Below are 12,808 nucleotides of genomic sequence, written 5' to 3' on the forward strand. Positions count from 1 at the left end.
TATTTCCCTAGTTATGCGATTTGCGTGGACACTCATCCTAGCACGGTTCAGCTGTAAACTGTCCCAACGCTACAGCCCCCACTTTCCCCAGTACTGATGCCAGTGCCCCACAAACCGGAACCCACTTCTCCCTTACCACTCTTTGAGCCACATATTCGTCTTCCTAGTCTTATTTACCCAATGCCAATTTGCACGTGGCTCAGGTAATAAGCCTGGGATTATTACCTTTGAGGTTCTGCTTCTTAATTTGGTACCTAGATCCGCATACTGACTTTGCAGAACCTCTTTCCTAGTTCTACCTCTGTCATTGGTACCTACATGGACTATGACACTGCAAGTTCCTCTCCAGCCCTGAGCAAATATCCTGAACCCTGGCACTGGGCAGGCAACACAGCCGTCTGGGCTCTCACTCTTTGCTGCAGAGAACAGTGTCAATCCCCCTCATTATACTGTCCCATACAACCACTACATTCCTTTTTGCTCCTCACACTAGGAGCACAGTGCCACAGCCAGCCAGCTCATCCACCTTGCAGACTTCGCTTTCATCCACACAGGTTGTGAGCACCTCAAACCTGTTTGACAATTGTAAAGCCTGAGGCTCCTCTCCTACTGTCTGCTTGGTCGCATTACCTGCCTCACTGTCAGTCACATCCTCCTGTCCCTCACTGCTGACCAAAACAGATGACCCTCTTCTAAGAGGTGTGACTGTCTTCTGGAACAAAGTATTCAGGTATTTCTACACCTCCCTTATGTTGCGCAGTGTCTGCATTTCGGCTTCCAGATCAATAATCCTGATCCGGAATTCCTCAAGCTGCTTACACTTCCTGCTGACGTGTTTGTCATGGATCACCTTGGCGTCAAAAAGCTCCCACATCTCACAGCTGCAACATAACACTTGTCCCGCCATTCTAACTTATGCTATTTAGTTAATTTGCTTTAATTACCTTCTTCCTATGTATGTTACAATTTACTGTGTTTATTGAATACTAGTACCGCTGGCAACTAAAGGTTATGTGCTTCTTAACTACACGGTATGTCTTTTGTTTAAATTACTTTATTTTTATTGCTTTTTTTATCTTTATTGTTTGATTTTAATTTTAAAGTTTTCAAATTTTATTATTTTAAAGTTTTCATTCTTTTTATTTATAGATCTACATTAACTTCCCTGTCCTTAGCTGGTTTCTCACACACTGTCCCTTAGGCTGAGCACTTACTGGCCAATCAACTTACTTCGTGTCACATCACAGTTGCTTTTTCCCTTTTTCCCAGACTGCAGCCTCCCAGCAGCTGAAACAGTGAAACAGCGCACTGCTCAGCCCCCGACTGTCTCCCGCAGGCCTGCCCCGCTTTGCTCTGACTCACAGCAAGGTACCCAAACTGAAGTCCCCGCTGCTCTCCGCGCCCTTTTCAATCTGAAGCCCCTGCCGCTCTCCGTGTCCTTTTTAAACTAAAGTCCCCGCCGCTCTCTGCATCCTTTTTAAACTGAATCCCTGCTGCTCTCCACGTTGTTTTTAAACTGAGGTCTCTCCACGTCCTTCTCACAGACCAGTCTTTAAACTAATACTCTCACCGATCACTTTCATGCAATTAAACCGCTGATTCCGTGTCAGTTATTTTACACACTCTGCCCCCAGTGCAATGTGGTATTTGAATGTGCAAAACATTTACTTTTGGACTATATCTCCTGTCCTGGTGTTATACCATTCATGTGGTATGTGAGGTTGAAAGCCAATCAAAGGTCTGAATGAGCAAACCGATCAAGGAAAGGCAAGTAGGCTTCTGCAGCTCACAGCTTGTCAACTCCCATCAGCCATCAAAGACAGCACATGCATGGGGATGTCTGGAATTTGGACAAGTTAGAAAGAAACAGAACACTTCCCTAACCTCCCAGCTTGGCTGGTTTTCCTGTCCTTAATAAGCATTGCAAAGTTAATTGTAGCACACCCAGCACTCTCCCGGTTGAGATCAACCATTCCACCCGGATAACCAATTACATCTGGGACCTTCCTCACATCGGATGATTATTTTACTTGAGAAACCATGAAGAAATTCTAAGAAAACGGCAACAGCGGTTCAAAAATTATGGAATTAATTTACGTTGTGGCTCTCATCATCTGTCATTTCTTTGATGGAAGATCTGAGAAAGCCCTAAGAAACATTGTAAAGTCTATGCCTTGTATTTAATTACTCCCCTACACACCCCTGTTTATTTTTTAGGTGTTCCTTTTCTGCTAATCTGTGTAATGGTGTTCATTTTGTAGAATGGAATATCCCTCTATATGACACAATCCGAATTTGCTTTACTCAGGACCTGTACAGCTGACAGAGAAAAGAGCCTTTCATCCTGTTACCATAACCTGGATTCAGGCCAGGTTCCTGAAGTCAAATCCACAGAATCAAATCATGGAACTTAACTCATCACCCAGTCTCCCTTCCCCTCATATATAGTAACAATAATTTTTCTCACTCCTCAGAGTGACTCTGTACTATGCAGCATTCTTGCACAAAGGGTACACAGTGCAAAGTGAAGAGAAGTTTGCAAGGAGATTTGATAGAGGTGTTCAGAATTGTGAGGGGTCTAGACAGGGTAGATAGAGAGAAACCGTACCAATTGACAGAAGGGTCAGAAACCAAAGGTCACAGATTTAAAGTGGCTGGCAAAAGAGCTAAAGACATCGTGAGGAAAACCATTTTTACGCAGTGAGTGGTTAAGATCTGGAATGCATTGCTTGAAAGGTTGATGGTGGCAGGCTCATTCGTGGCTTTCAAAAGGGAATTGGATAAGCACCTGAAGAGGAAAAAAATTGCATGGCTGCAGGGAGAGGGCCAGGGAGGGGCGCTAGCCAAATTGCTCTTGCAAAGAGCCAGTATGGAGTTGACAGGTTGAGTGGCATGCTGTTACCATGATTCTATAGAGGGACTAGTTCACGGTCCTCCATTTGATCTCTCCTGTGAGTAGCCACAAGGAAATACAGTGGGAAATAGTTAACGCGGACCATCTTCAAGTTTCTCATCTTTACTGTGATTAAATGTTGAACCTCTTGCATGGCAACCAGCTCTCATTCTACCCCCAAGGATGCATATCAGATTAGGGAAATCATTATTGTGCAATACTTGAGTTGCTTCAAAAAGTGGAGATGTAACTGTGAAGTATATTTAAAAGGTGGAAGGCTGAGAAATCTTCTTTAGAAGTGATGCAGATCACTAAATAGGTACAGATAAGGAATGTCATTTAATGTATTGTGGCGACCTTTGAACCAGAAGCTGTAACAGTAGGGAAAATGTGTAATTACTTTTAAATGTTTGGGGAATCTGTAATTGTTTTTAAGAGTGCTTGTTTGAAAAGAACTTTAAAGAGTTTGCATTAATTGTAATGGGATCAATTGTGATTTTCTTGGATAGTAAGAAATACTGGCCCATGTGATCTGGCAATCCTGGACCTGGAAGTAGTACCAATAGGAAGGAAATTAAGATAGAAAAGCAGTGTGGCAGGCAGACACCAAGAAGAACAACAAGGGTGGAGAACTGGAGGCAGAAGGCAAATAGCACACAGGTGCAGACAGAAAGCAGAACACAGAATTCGTGGGCAAGCAAAGCTCTCTACAAAAAGGTCAGAATTCCATTTGGCAGTCAGAAGAAAGCACAACTTCAGAAGCTCTTGGTGAAGCGATGCACGAGCAAGCAAAAAGGAACTGAATCCTAAAAGTGGTGTGAATAACTCAAGCATGCTAAAGAGCTGATTGTTTGACCAGACCCTGAACAGGAATGTTGAAAAGGAACTCTGGAAAGCTACACTACTGTCATGATCCAAGTCAGAGAGAGTTTGTAGAAGTACACTTTGTCAGTGTTAACCATATCCAGGGACCTGAAATAAAATAAGGCTGTCAGTCAAAGCGACACTCAGGCTGAATCCATTGAGTGGGAGAAGTGAGAGATCGTACATACCAGAGGCCTAATTGGAAATACTGCGAGACTGCATGCGGTGCCATATTTGTGTGTGGAGTGATGCGAATGCTTGTAAATTTGTGAGATAGTCTTTGTTGTGTCTGCTATTCCATGTGTAGTTTATAGTTCATACTGATTGTAATGTTCCTGTTAATTCGCATTTAATTGACATTGATTCTGATTTGTGTTAAAGTAAAAGTTGCCAAAACTGCAATCCTGAAGGTAATTTCTTCATTTGGGCCTCGTGCGGTAACGTTGGTTATTTTGGTTTTTGGCTCCCCCATAACAGTAACAGTATCTTGGATCATCCATCTAAAAGGACCCTACAGTTCCCTCTATCATAAACCCACTCAAGAGTCTCCATGTAGAAGAAGAGCTCAGCTGCTGTCTGATCTTTGGAAGCATTCAAACAGTTTAGCCTCTCTTTTCCTAAAGAGGGACCTAAAAAGGGATCACGGAGCACCCCTGTCCTAGCCGTGATTTTGCCTCTTTGAAGAGCCTCTCCACTGGTGACTCTTTAAATGGATGTTGGCAACATTCCTCCTTTTCTCTATCCACACTTCCTGCAAACCCTAACTCTATGGGCAGGATTTTCCCTTCACCAGGCGGGCGGAGCCTGGGAATAGCGGCGAAACAGACCACTGCCCGCGATCGGCCTCTGACCTCAGGGAGCTGAAGAATTATAAAATGAGAAAGTAAAGATTTTAAAAATTAGGGAAACGTGTCCCCACATGTGACTCAATCATATGAACAGGGACATCATAAAAATTATGTTTCAAAATTTTTTAAAAAATTACTGTTGGAAATCTCATCCTGCCAGGCTTCTTCAAAAATGCCAAGGCCGCCTGGCCTATTCGCCCGCCTGCCAACCATAAGGTTGGACGGGCAGCAAAAAATAGGATGAAATTCATTGATTGACAGGCCTCTTAATTGGCGGCAGGCGCCTTGACTGCCAACTTTCGAGCGTGCCCGCTGAACGAAATATCGTGCGAGTGATGACATCGGGACGCTCGCCCGACGTCGTCATGGGGGATTTTACTCCCCATTCGGTCGGGCGCGCGCCCACCTGCGGGACGTAAAATTCTGCCCTACCTGTTGCACAGTTGAACAGACATTGGCAATCCTTCAGCACTTCAACCAAGTAGCCACGCTTGATGTGAGATCAGGGTTGGCAGATGTCTGTTCCTCTTCGGGAAACATCAGAACTGGGCCATTCCTGTCTTCACCTGAAGCTCCCTCTTGCATGAACGTTGGATGTTGATCAGGAATGGCAACTGTGGCTAATTTTTCCCTCTCCGACCCCGGGGAGCTGAAGCCAATTGTAACACCCCCACTGCAGCCCTGCCGAAAACAGTCAATTCAGCACAGACTGTGAACAAATGGGGGAACCCCACATATGGCTTAAGGTAATGCAGCAAGTGATACCTTTTATTAAACAGGCTATTGAGGGAACAGTCAATATTTTCTCTATAAAAAGGATTCTTCCTCATTAACGGGGATATTGGGGGAGAAAAGCTGCTCCTTTCAAATACATCCCGTCAATAAAGCAATCCCGCCCATAAAAAGAGTGTGCTAGAGAAACTGGAGAAGCTGTGGTTATCCGCCTCAGAGCTGAGAAGGTTAAGAGGAGTTTTAGTAGAGGTGTTCAAAGTTATGAGGAGTTTTGACAGACTTAAGTAGAGGGAAATTGTTTTCGCTGGCAGGAGGATTGACAACCAAAGTACACAGATTTAAGGTATTTGGAAAATGAACTGGGTGGGGGGGTAGAGCAAGTGCATCTTTTTTTGTGCGGTGGGGTGTTCTGATTTGGAATGTGCTGCTTGAAATGGGGGAAAGCATATTCAGTTAGAACTTTCAAAGATGAACGCAGTTTAAGGGGAATAATTTGCAGAGCTGTGGAGCGAGAGCAGGAGTGTGGGACTAATTGGATAGCTCTTTCAAAGTGCCAGCGCAGGGCCATGATGGGCTGAATGGCCTTCGGTGCTGTATAATTCTATAACTGTACGTCTTCTGCTTACAAAAGAGGCCATGGTTGTTTGTGCTGACCCATCCTAATTAAAATGGAGTCTTGGGGATGAGCTATACCCACACCCCAGACCAATCTATCCCAACTAAGCAGTGTTATTGTAGCTGAAGCATAAACTTGGGAAACTCTGGGACTGAGTCTGGCGTGTGCTGCTCTGAGATTGCCGAGCAGTGTGTGGAAGAGCAGGGGAGTTTATAAGTTTTACCGACTTAAGCATTGAAAGGGAAATGTGGTGCAAAGGATTATAAATCTTTAAGACAACCTGTTATCGGTTAATAGACAGGGATAGGGAGTGAGGGCAAATGATCCTCTCCACAACAACAACAACACATTTATATAGCACCTTTATTGTAATAAAACATCCCCGGGCTCTTTGCAGGCATGTTATAAAGCAAAGTTAGAACCTGAGCCCATATAAAGAGATATTAGGGTAGACGTCCAGAAGCTTGTCAAAGAGGTAGGTTCTAAGATTCAGAAGGGAAGAAAGAGAGATGGGGTGGTTTAGGGAGGGAATTCCAGAGCTTAGGGCTTTAGTAGCTGAAGGCACAGCCATAAGCAATTAAAATCAGCAATCAAGAGGCCAGAATTAGATAAATGCAGGTATTTCGGTGGGCTGTGCGGCTGGACAAGGTTAGGAGGGACAGGACCATGAAGAGATTTGAAAACAAGGATGGGAATTTTAAAATCGAGGTGACCAAGAGCGGACATAGGTCAGGGGTGATGGGTGAATGGGATGTGATGCAAATAAGGACACAGGCACCAGAGCTTTGGATGACCTCAAGGTTACAGAGGGTAGAATCCGGGAGACCAGCCAAGGGTGTGTTGGAATAGCCCAGTTCAGAGTTAACAAAGGCACGGGCGAGGGTTTCAGTAGTGGATGAGTTGAGGCGGGGCAAAGTCAGATGATGTCACTGGGTGGAAGTAGGCAGTCTTAGTGATGGCATGAATATGAGTCGAAAGCTCTTCTCGAGGTCAAATGTTGAAAGCTGATCTCGGGGTCAAATGTTAACCTCAGACGATTGTCAGGGAGCAGGACGGAGTTGGTAACTAGGCAACGGAGTTTGGAGCTTCTTTTATGCATTTTTCCCAATTAATGGTTAACGCCGAGGCAGTAAAGACGACAATCTATCCCATTCTGTCCTGGGGTCGGGGGGGGTGGGGGTGGTGGAGAGCTCGGTGGAAGACAGCGAGTGTTGAACTCAGTCCAGAAATCCAGAATGAGTGCATGTAAAGGATAACTGAAGGGGAAATGAACTGGGATTGGAGCCAGTTAATTCAGAGATATACTGCTCTGATTCCAACCATTTAGAGTGGCTTTCAGCAGAAAACCTCATGGGTTGGCTAAGGCAAGAACCTGGAATGAGTTATGAAAAATTCATGTTCGACCAGAAAGTGCCTCAAGAGCACGAGATGTAAAAGCAATAACTGAGCTAAATAAAACTGAATTAGAGTAGTGGACAGATTCCCACTGGAGGATTCATGAAGAGACAGCTGCACAGATAAGCATTCACTCAATCACCTTCCTCCAGGAAAGGCAATTTGTACAGTTTAACCCACAATACACTATTATAACCACCCCTCCCCCAATCCAAGTCACTGTTCACCATTCCAAATATTCTCAAGCTCTGCACATCCTTTGGCTGAGAACAAAGGTTGCTGATGTCAATTTTTTTAATGAACGTCACTCTCATCCACAAAGCAGTTACAACATGGAAACCGATCATTTCACCCAACCAGTCCATCTCAACTCAAGAAAAGAGCCCTAATCACATTTGCCCACCTTGTTCCTTTATCCCTTTATCCCCTTTTGCTTCACATATCTATCCAATGGAACCTGATTTTTCTCTACTCCTGAAATCAGGATTGTAAGCGATTAATTTACTTCCAGGTTCCTCTGTACATTTCCCTTCCCCAACACTGTCTCATGGTTGGTTTCACAAGTGCACCAATGAGGTTGGAGACCATTTCCATGCTCAAACGGATGGGGTCCAAGCTCTGCATGAAGCCCTGTGCCAAATTGGTGCCATATTCCTCCATGGTCATGAACTTGATTGCCGGCTGTCTGCCAATGCAGACATTTTGTTGGGCATGCCCAACAGCCTCCTTTCGTAGACCCCTCCATCGAAGTCCTCATCTGAGTCCTCTGCAGCAGAACACGTGTGCCACCTCTCTATCCAGCCAGCTGGCAGCAGTGCTATCCTTGCCCTCTTGCCCTAGCTGCTGGCCATTCAGGCCTGGTGTTCCACCATTTGCAGATCCTGCCTCAAAGCTGCCTCTAAAGTATGCAAGGTGTCAGTATCCGACACTGAGACTTTGTTTCTCCTGGCTGGGGAATCTACGCAGTCTCAGAATAAGGGGCCAATCATTTAGGACTGAGACCAGTAGCAATTTCTTCACTCAAGGATTTGTGAATATTTGGAATTCTCTTCACATTGAGGATACCCTCCATCGTGTTGAGTGGCACTGCCATCATGCGAAACGGGATAGATTTCGAACTGATCTAGCAACTCAAACCTGGGCATCCATGGGGCGTTGTGGGCCATCAGCAGCAGCAGAATTGTACTCGAACACAATCTGTAACCTCATGGCCCAGCATATCCCCCACTCTACCATTACCACCAACCCAGGGGGTCAACCCTGGTTCAACGAAGAGTGCAGGATGGCATGCCTGGAGCAGCACCAGGTATACCTAAAAATGAGGTGTCAACTTGATGGACCTACAATGCAGGATTACTTGCATGATAAACAGCAGAAGCAGCATGCGATAGAGCAAGCTAAGTGATTCCACAACCAACAGATCAGATATAAGCTGTGCAGTCCTGCCACATCCAGTCATGAATGGTGGTGGACAATGAAACAACTAAGCAGAGAAGGAGGTTCCACAAATATCCCCATCCTCAGTGATGAGGGAGCCCAGCATATCAATGCAAAAATCAAAGCTGAAACATTTGTAGCTATCTTCAGTCAGAAGTGCCGAGTGGATGATCCATCTCAGCCTCCTCTGGAGGTCCCAGCATCACAGTTGCCGGTCATCAGCCAATTCAATTCACTCCACGTGACATCAAGAAACGACTGAAGGCACTGGGTATTGCAAAAGCTATGGGCCCTGATGATATTCTGGCAAACGTGCTGAAGACTTATGCTCCAGAACTAGCTGTGCCCTTACCCAAACTGTTCCAGTACAGCTACAACACTGGCATCTACCCGGTAATGTGAAAGATTGCCCGAGTAGGACCTGTACACAAAAAGCAGGACAAATGCAACCCAGCCAATTACCGCCCCATCAGTCTACTTTCGGTCATCAGTAAAGTGATGGAAGGTGTTGTCGATAGTGCTATCAAGCGGCACTTACTCAGCAACAACCTGCTCACTGTCACTCAGTTTGGATTCCGCCGGGGTCACTCAGCTTTTTTTTATTCATTCATGGGATGTGGGCTTCGCTGGTTGGGCCAGCATTTATTGTCCATCCCTAGTTGCCCTTGAGAAGATGGTGGTGAGCTGCCTTCTTGAACCGCTGCAGTCCATGTGGTGTACATACACCCACGGTGCTGTTAGGAAGGAGTTCCAGGATTTTCACCCAGTGACAATGAAGGAACGGCGATATATTTCCAAGTGAGGATGGTGAGTGACTTGGAGGGGAACTTCCAGGAGGTGATGTTCCCATCTTTCTGCTGTCCATGTCCTTCTAGGTGGTAGTGGTTGTGGGTTTGGAAGATGCTGTCGAAGGAGCCTTGGTGAATTCCTGTAGTGCATCTTGTATATGGCACACACTGTTGCTACTGTGCGTCGGTGTTAGAGGGAGTGAATGTTTGTGGATGGGGTGCCAATCAAGTGGGCTGCTTGATTAGCGGTTATTTCTAGGTGAGTCAAGAGGGTGTGGGCAGGGTCTGAAGTGAATGGTGCAGTTGGCAAAATATGGCATATGAAGTTATGTTCACTGACCTTGACCACTCATGTGGGGTCATTGAACTTTTTTCCCTTGGGGCTAGACTCTTGGCAGTGGTCACCACATCTGTCAGTTCTCACCGCCAAAAGTGAGAAAAAGCTTGCTTTGAGATCTTTTTGGCCTCCTGTGAAAAGATGACATCCTTCTTCCTCCACACCTGACCAACTCCACCATGGCCTCCAGCATAGTATCAGGATATCTTATTGGAGCTCACTCTCTGCCATGTTATGCTGATCTTCTGTGTTTCCCAGTCTGAGTCACTTGTAGAATGACTTACAGCATGTGCTTGTTCCAGAGTGCACCTCCTTGTTAAGGGGCTAGCATTAAATCGTGCAGGATAGCTTTGATTCACAAGTTTGCAATCAAGGCTGAGGCGTGCAGCACTCAATAGTGTGTTTAGTGCTGGCTTATCCCTGAAATCATTTAAATTAGCAAGCAGCACAAAGTTTGCGTGCTGTCTGCCTCGGAGGTAACGGGCAGGAATAATCTTGCATCAAGATCTCCACTCCCATTTTTGGGCCCAATATTTCGGCCCAAGTCTTCCCATTGATTATGCAATCCCTCTAGATATCAAATACTCAGCTACACGCACAGCCTTCACATTCCTTCACCACCAACCTCAGGCACACACACACGCATTTGGCCCTCATCCCAATCACGCAAGGAAATGCTATCTCTTTGGACGCCAATAATCTAGGACACCATTGAGTAATTGGAGGGTTAATCATATAAAACAAAATATTTGGTTTAATAAAAGTAAGAGGGAAGGGAGTTTGTTGGTGCAGTATTGAGATTTCTCTTGCATGATTTGCTGATTACTGCAGACCTGCCAAACTGTATCTTACCATCTGTTCACGTCCTGCCAACAAGGTGCTACAAGACAGCTAGAATCAGTTTCTCAATCAGGCTTATTGATTCTGTCCTTTGGACAGTGAACAGTTCACTCGCAACAAGACGTGAAAAAGTCTTTGGCACTTAGTCTGCACAGTGAAGAAATCTGAAGGGGATGATTTTTTTTCATGATGGAGACTATGCAGCCAAGTTTAGAATTGGTTTGATATTATTGCGTTGGTTGATGGCTGTATACTGCTGCAGTGCATCCTCCAGAATCAAGGGACAGAATTTTTGTGAATTAGGAGCAGGAGCAGGCCACTTGGCCCCTTGAGCCTGCTCCGCCATTCAATAAGATCGTGGTTGGTCTAATTTTAACCTCAATTTCACATTGTTGCCTACCCCCGATAACCAGTCACCTCCTTGCTTATCAAGAATCTATTTACTTCTACCTTAAAGACTCTGCCACAACCCACCTTTTGAGGAAGAGAATTCCAAAGTCTCTCAACCATCTGAGAGAAAAAAAATTTCTCATCTCTGTCTTAAATGGTGACCCCTTGTTTTGAAACAGTGACCTCTAGTTCCGACAAGAGGAAACATCCTTTCCACATCAAGCCCCCTCAGGATCTTATATGTTTCAATCAAGTTGGCTCTTACTCTTCTAAACTCCAGTGAATACAAGCCTAGCCTGTCCAGCCTCTTCTCATAAGACAGCCAGCCCATTCCAAGTACTAATCTAGTAAACCTTCCCTGAACTGCTTCCAATGCATTTCCACCTTTCCTTAAATAAGGTGACCAATACTGTACACACTACTCCAGACGTCCCATATAACGGAAGCATCACCTCCCTACTTTTGTGCTCAATTCCCTTTGCAAGAAACGATAACATTCTATCAGCTTTGCCAATTACTTGCTGCACCTTTTGCGATTCATGCACCAGGACACCCAGATCCCTCTGCATCTCGGAGCTCTGCAATCTCTCTCCATTTAGATAGTATGCCTTTTTTTAATTCCTCCTGCCAAAATGGACAATCTCACATTTTTCCACATTATACTCCATTTGCCAGATCTTTGTCCACTCATCTAACCTATCTATACCCTTTTGTATCCTCCTTATGTCCTCTTCACAACTTACTTTCCCACCTATCTTTATGGCATCAGCAAATTTAGCAACCATGTCATCGGTCTCTTCATCCAAATCATTTATATAAGAGTTGAGGCCCCGGCACTGATCCCTGTGGCACACCATTCGTCATGTCCTGCCAACCAGAAAATGACCCATTAATGCCTACTCTCTGTTTCCTATTAGCTAGCCAATCTTCTATACATGCCAACATGTCACCCACCAAACCATGAGCTTTTATTTTCCGTAATAAGCTTTGATGAGGCACCTTATCAAGTGACTTCTGGAAATCTAAATAATGTACATCCACTGGATCCCCTTTATTTACAACACGTGTGACTCATTCAAAGAACTCCAGTAAATTGGTTAAACATGATTTCCTTTTCACAGAGCCATGATGACTCTGCCTTTTATCTAAGCGTCCTGTTATGACGACTTTAATAATAGCTTCTAAAATTTTCCCTATGACAGATGTTAAGCTAGCTGGCCTATAGTTTCCTGCTTCCTGTCTCCCTCCCCTTTTGAATAAAGGATTTACAACAGCTATTTTCTAATCTAATGGAAACTCCCCCGAATCTAGTGAATTTTGGAAAATTAAAAGCAATGCGTCAATTATCTCACTAGCCACTTAATTTAAGACCCTAGGATGAAATGTATTAGGACCCGAGGACTTGTCGACCTACAGTTCCAACCATTTGTTAAGTACCACTTCTCTGGTGATTGTAATTTTCTTGAGCTCCTCCCTCCCTTCCAATTCCTGACTACAGCCATTTTTGGGATCTTCCTTGTATCCTCTATAGTGAAGGCTGATGCATAATACATGTTCAATTTATCTGACATCTCATTTTCCATTATTAATTCCCCAGACTCACTTTCTATTGGACCAACGCTCAATTTGTTAACTCTTTTCTTTTTAAAATATCTATAGAAACTCTTA

This window comes from Cetorhinus maximus, chromosome 6 (assembly GCF_964194155.1).
Source record: "Cetorhinus maximus chromosome 6, sCetMax3.hap1.1, whole genome shotgun sequence".
In the NCBI taxonomy this organism is placed as follows: Eukaryota; Metazoa; Chordata; class Chondrichthyes; order Lamniformes; family Cetorhinidae; genus Cetorhinus; species Cetorhinus maximus.